Below are 6,708 nucleotides of genomic sequence, written 5' to 3'. Positions count from 1 at the left end.
TTCAAAAAACCAACTTTTTGATTCATTGATTTTTTTTGTATTGTTCTCTTAGTCTCCATTGCATTGATTTCTGCCCTAATCATTATAATTTCCTCTCTTGTATGAGCTTTGGATTCATTATGCTCTTCTTTTTCTAGGAGGTTGAGGTCCTGCATTAGGTTATTTATCTGAGTTTTCTCTGTTTTCCTAATATGGGCATTCACTGCTATGAATTTCCTGTGTAGAACTGCTTTCATTGTGTCCCATAGATTCCTGTATGTTATATTGACATTTTCATTGACTTATAGAAATTGTTTAACTTCTTCTTTAATTACTTCTGTGACTCATTGGTTGTTCAAGAAAGTGTTATTCAGTTTCCATATGTTTGTTGGGGTTTTGAGGTTTCTTATGTTATTGATTTCCAATTTTATTGCACTATGGTCTGATAATATACAGGGGGTAACTTCAATTCTTTTACATTTACTTAGATATGTCCTATGAGCTAGCATGTGGTCTATTCTGGAGAATGACCCGTATGCAGCTGAAAAGAATGTGTATTCCGATTTTGTGGGGTGAAACACTCTGTAAACATCTATTAAGTCCATTTGTTCAATAGCTTGGTTCAGTTGTAGAATTTCCTTGTTAACTTTTTGTCTAGATGATCTTCTATTTGTGATAGTGGGGTATTGAGGTCCCCCACTACAATTGTGTTAGTGTTTATTTGGTTTTTCATATCTATTAATATTTGTTTTGTATAGTTGGGGGCATTTGTATTTGGTGCACATATATTTAGGATTGTCATCTCTTCCTCTTGGATTGTTCCCTTCACAAGGATGTAGTGACGATCTTTGTCTCTCTTAATTAGTTTTTGTTTGAAATCTACTTTGTCTGCAAATAAGATTGCTACCCCTGCTTTCTTCTGGGTTCCTGTGGCATGGAGAACTGTTTTCCATCCTTTTACTTTCAGTCTATGAGTTTCTTTTTGAGTTAGGTGTGTTTCTTGTATACAGCATATTGTTGCATTTTCCTTTTTAATCCATTCTGCCAGTCTATTTCTTTTGATTGGTGAATTGAGGCCATGAACATTGATGGTTATAATTAATAGATAGATATTGATTTATCCTTGTCATGATGTTTTACTTTTGTTGGCTCTTTTATTTCTTATTTTCCCCCTTTCCCTTTAGTGTCTTACCTTGCCTGGTGGCTTCCCTCGGGCCTCATGGAGTTGTGACCTTCATTGCTTTTTTCTAGGATATTGTTTAGAATTGCTTGTAGTGCTGGTTTGGTGTTCATGAAATTTCTCAGGTGTTCTTTGTTGTGGAAGTATCTAATTTCCCCATCGATTTTGAAAGATAATTTTGCCAGATACAACAGTCTAGGTTGGAAGTTATTTTCTTTTAGGGCTTGAAATACTTCACTCCAGGCTCTCCTTGATTTGAGGGTTTGTGTTGAGAAGTCTGCTGTGATTCTGATGGGCTTTCCTTTGTAGGTGATTTGTTTCTTTTCTCTAGCTGCTTGTAGGATTTTGTTTTTCTGTTGGGTTTCTGGGATCTTGACTATTATATGTCTAGATGTAGATTTTTTTTTGATCATGGCTAGTTGGAGTTCTATATGCTTCACTTATCTGTATGTCCAATTCTCTACCTCTGTCTGGGAAGTTTTCCACTCTTACTTCTGTGAACAGATTTTTTTTATGTCAATTGTGCTTTCTCGTGTTTTTTCATGGACTCCTATCAGTCTTATGTTATTCTTCTTTGCATTGTCTAGCAGTTGTTGGATTGATTTCTCATGGTCCCTTACTATTTTTAAGAAATCTCTATTTTCATGGTCTCTAACCACGATCCTGTCTTCTATATCTGATATTCTATCTTCAGATTCCCTTAATCTGCTATGGATACTTTCAATGGATATTTTGATCTCCTGGGTATCTGTTTGAATCTGTTTCGTGGATTCCATTTCTTTCTTATGTTGGGCAATCATGGTTTCCATTTCATTCCTATGCTGGGTATTCATAGTTTCCAGCATGTTTCTGAGCTTATCTATTATTTTATCTGTTTCTGTTCTAGATCCTCTAATCATGTCTTTCACTCTGCTCATCATCTCTGTGGATATCTGAGAGATTATTTCTGCTTTGAATTTTTCTAGAGCCTCATTCATCTGTTTTGTTACTTCCTGTGCTATCAGTTCAGGGTATCCAGGTGGTTGGTTATGGGACTTTTCCATCTCATTTCCCCCAGGATTTACCCTTGGTGGGGTGGAAGTCTGAGTTTGTGCCTTGCTTAAACGTCTTCTCATTTTTGTTTTTGGTACTGTCCTTGGTTTAACTCCTGGGTTGATAGTTTGAAATTGCTTATTGTAGGTGTCTTTGTTGCTTGTAATTAGAACCCTTATGGAATGATTGCTTCTCAGAGGTGTCTTCCAGATATAGCTGGTCTTTAAGTTTTCAGTCTCTAATGACTCTAAGGCTATCTCATTTTCCTTATACTAGGAAGGTTCATTGACTAGATCAATACCAACACCTTAGCCCAAGTGATACAATCAGCAACACTATTACATCAAGTACATCTTTGAAAATGACATTTTGTGGTAGTTATTAATCTATCACCTTTAGCTGTGTGAATTAAATCAAGATCGAGGACCAACCCAACATATAGTGAATACACTCTTCAATATAACAACTTTACCTTTTGGGATGGGGAGTTAGAAGGGGTTGGGGAGGGAGGGACAGATGGGAAGAAGGATAGGGGAATGTTAGCAGTGTGGCAAGAGCACACAGGTGAGAAGGAAAAAGAGAGTAATAGGAAAATAAAGAAGAACTCTGAATGAGGACCAAAACAGGGACAAAAAGGGAAGATGAACAATGTGGGAGAGCAAGAGAGTGAGTGTAAGAGAGAGAGAAAGGAAAGAGAAAAGAAAGAAGAAAAGAAAAGAAAAAAAGGAGAGAAAAACAAATATTTGCAAAGAGTAGGGAAAAAATTTAGAGATAAGATGAGCAAAAGAAAAGAGAAGAAAAAACAAACTAATAAAACTAATTTTGGGAATAAAAAATAACCATGAAGATGAAGGGCCTCTTTCAGGGTATATGTCTCTGCTGTCACCATAGACAACATGGGCAGCGTGTGCAGATATAAGTCAATGCGTCTCAGTAAGCCAGTCACAGACCCATGAGATTCAGGCAGATTTCTGGCTGCAAGTCCCAAGCTGAGCTCCCTGTCCTCCTGTAGGGTTGAACTCTGCAGAGTTGTATTGCAGGTTCCAGCTGCCCTTCCCCTGAAGATAGTCCGGGTCCTGATGGGAGGTGAAGATGACTCCACCTTACCCAGTACAGTGGTCTGGCGGTCCAGTGTCCTCTGCATCTTTGTAGTGTGGAACCAGGTGGCTGTACAGAGAAGAGGCCAGAGGACCGGGGGTAGGGGGTGTCCAGTGGATTGCTGCCGGGGCGCGGGCTGATTTGGCATGTCCTGCGCGACTCGCGACCTCGGTAGGGAGTCCGCAGACCTGCCTGTCTAGAGCGGGCTGATTCAGCGTATTCCCTGCGACTCGCCTGGTTACATCTCTTTCTATGTACCTCCTTTGCATATACCTCTGCTTTCTCCCTATGACAACCTTTTGACTTAAAGGTCTTGGACAAACCCTTAAATCTTTTATATTTTTATTGCATTTTGTGAATGTTAAATTGTTACTAACACTGGTTTCTTACAGGTGTGTGGACGGATCTGCTGCCCTGCAGCCACCACACTGCCCGTTAAGGTGTTAGGCCAGCAAGAGGGACACTCCAGATTCCATTTTCTGGAAACCAGTATTTACAAATCTGAAGAAACAAGATGTGGTCTTTGGCAAAGAACAGTCGTTTAATGGCAGAGTTTATCTGGTCACTGAGCAGGATATGGTGACTTCATAGCAGTTTCAATGGTTGTGGGACTCAGGTTTTCTCTCAGCACTGCGTATACACTTGGAGACATGGGAAGGAGGTCAGAGGGCAACTGTGGCTCAGCAGAATTACTTTGGATTGTGGAAACAGGGATAAAAACTGAAGGAACATAACCTTTGTCTCCCCTTTCTGTTGGTCTTGAAACTTCACATGGCTGGGAACTTAGTGTTTACCAAAGGCCTTGTCTTTGGGGATGTCAGGGCACAGGTACTTCAGAAGGTTTTCAGGAATGTTCTCAGCCATAATGACCTTATAGTCTCGAAGGATGTCAGCGAATGGCAGAGCAGACAACCGGCCTTTGTTGTAGGGTTCCACGGAGTGGAATCTCACTTCTCCGTTCTCAGAGTGGTCCACCCAGGTGAAGGTTATCCCTCCCAGATGGCTCTCACTGAATCTTAATAAAAAGTCCCGGGCATTTTATCCCTCAGCAGCAGCTGCTCCTTTTCTTTTCTAACAAAGCCCATGATGTACCCATCAATCCAAAGGGGAAGAATGTGTTTCTTGATTAGATCCAATATTGCTTCAAGCCATGTCCAGAAGGTAAATGATTTACCAGGTAAGTGCTCCTTGCAGAACTTGGCTCAGGTGAGATGACTGTCACTGTAGCTAGATTGCGCTGTGAGCTTCTCTGCCAGCATATTGAGTTAATCTGAATTAAGGCCACGACCGATGTAGGACCAAACCTGCCAGCTCCTGATTGCCAGCAGTTGGCTCACAGTGGTAGATGGGGGATTATTCAAGAAAACCAAGTTCTGGGAATCACTGGTTGACATGTTGTACCAAATGATGGATGCGAAAGCATTAGGTAGCTGACTGACGTTGGAAATCATCACCACAGGTAATGAACTGGTCTCCAAATCGATGGTCAGGACGTACAGGCAGATCAAACCCTTAACTCTTAGACTGAATTTCTTCAGACTTTTCCAAACATAAGCATTTTCCAAGTTACTTGTCTCTTGCCAGAAAGAAAGACTTTGCTATTCTCATCAATTAGCAAGCAGATGAGAATGGCATTTACAGGCAAGGGACATCTTCCCTAAATCTCTTGATTTCACACTCATAGAAGCCTAGGGTGAGGCAGACCCCAGCATATTTTAGGAACCTTCAAAATCCTGAAAAAAATGACTCTCCAGAAGTCATACATCTGTCTCATCCTCTCGTTTGCTCAGTGAAGGTTGGGGGAATGGTGGCATTTCTAGCAGGCGTGTGAGGACTTCTCCTCTCCAACCTTTCTTCCCTCCAGGTTTGGCCCCAGATACCCAATCCAACTGGGATGTGAGTTCAGGAAGATGATTAATGTTAGCAGAAGACTCCGGAGAATCTCTCTGGACCTTTCTGTTTATTAAATAAAGAAGCTTGTGTTTAAATAAAATGTCAAAGATATGACACAGACCAGCATGATCCAAGGCAGACTGTCAGCTTTAGCCTTGAGTAACTAGATGTTCTTCAAGTTTTGACTTCTGGGCTGAAAGCCTCTGAGGATTTTCCAGGAAGACCCAAACTGCTCAAAGAAGAGGTCAGCACAGGGCAACAAAGCCCATCCATTTCTTTCCATCAACTGTTCTTAATGGCAGCAGCTTTTGTGTTGGGGTGCAGGACACAGTGAGGTCACTAACGTGCACTGCAGAAGTCATCCATCCCTGCCAGCCTGGCCTGGGCTAGAGAGCATCACTCAGCTGCCCTGACACCCCCAACCTCTTGTATTCATTTGTTCCTTGCCTTCATAAATAGAAGCTCCCTTTGCTGGCTTGGCTCCAGGAGCTGGGGACACATGCAGCACAGGACAAGGATGGTGGAGGTGAAGACACAGAAATACAAGTCAAGACATGGGTGGTCTGATAACAAGGACCAGGAGGAAGATAAAACAGATGATATGATGGACGATGTAACTCATTTGGATAAAGGGGGCTGTGTCCCAAATAGGTAAAAGGGCTAGGGAAGAGCAGCATAGAGTCTCTGTGCAGCCTTCCCTCTGACAGATGCTTTCTGTGGACTCTGTGAACAATAATCATTTATTCCTCACAGCAATCCTAAGGGACAGGGATTCTTGCCTCCCCTGTTACACATGAGAAAAGTGATGCACAGAGAAGTTAGGTAACATGCCCTGAACCACACACCTAATAAGAGGGAGAAGCTGAGGCCTACGTACCAGGAATGGCCATCCCCAAAAAGGTCTGGGAAAGTGTTCCAGACTCAGGACGGGAAGATCACTGCAGTCTTACTGGCAAGAGATCAAAGGGGCATGGACCAGGCAGCAGCAAGGGATGCAGTGAGAAATGGCAGGCTCAAGACCCCTTTGCACTGTGGTGTCGCTTCTTGTTTAATCCCTACCTTTCTTGCTGAACCAGACACTCCATGAGGACCAGTGCTTCACTTTTTTACCTATGACCCTAATACTTAGTATGGTGTTTAGTTCATGTATTTCTTTACTAATTCTCTTTGGATCACTTAATTAATTAAATAATTACCTGATGAGCATCGGACCATTCTGATGTTGGCTTGAATCCCAAGTCCTTCACCTGTGAACTGTCCAACTCTACTTCATGCAAAATCATAGTCACTCCAGGGACACAATCTCACTGTAGAATCTAAAGTTGAGAGGGAACCTAAGCCCCTGTTATTCAAAATGTGGTTGCCGGGGATTTAGCTCAGTGGTTTCACCGCCTGCTGCGCAAGCACAAGGACCCGAGTCCGATCCCCGGTACCAAAAAAAAAAAAAAAAAAATGTGGTTGAAGGATCAGCCCCATGCCATCAGCAGGAACTTATTGGAAGTAGACTCAGGCTCTGCTACAGACCC

At 42.0% G+C, this 6,708-nt stretch overlaps 1 pseudogene; it reads right to left on the bottom strand.

Moving 5' to 3' along the window:
* Positions 1-3,462: 3,462 nt before the first annotated feature.
* On the bottom strand, positions 3,463-6,465 carry LOC147825085 (signal transducer and activator of transcription 4 pseudogene; annotated as a pseudogene).
* Between the last annotated feature and the right edge of the window lie 243 nt (positions 6,466-6,708).

The sequence above is a fragment of the Heterocephalus glaber genome, unplaced genomic scaffold (assembly GCF_053883595.1).
Source record: "Heterocephalus glaber isolate CG9 unplaced genomic scaffold, H.glaber_assembly_v1.0 deba00001509, whole genome shotgun sequence".
Lineage (NCBI taxonomy): Eukaryota > Metazoa > Chordata > Mammalia > Rodentia > Bathyergidae > Heterocephalus > Heterocephalus glaber.
The sequence above is the reverse complement of the archived record's forward strand: the minus strand, read 5'-3'. Positions and strand labels throughout refer to the sequence as shown.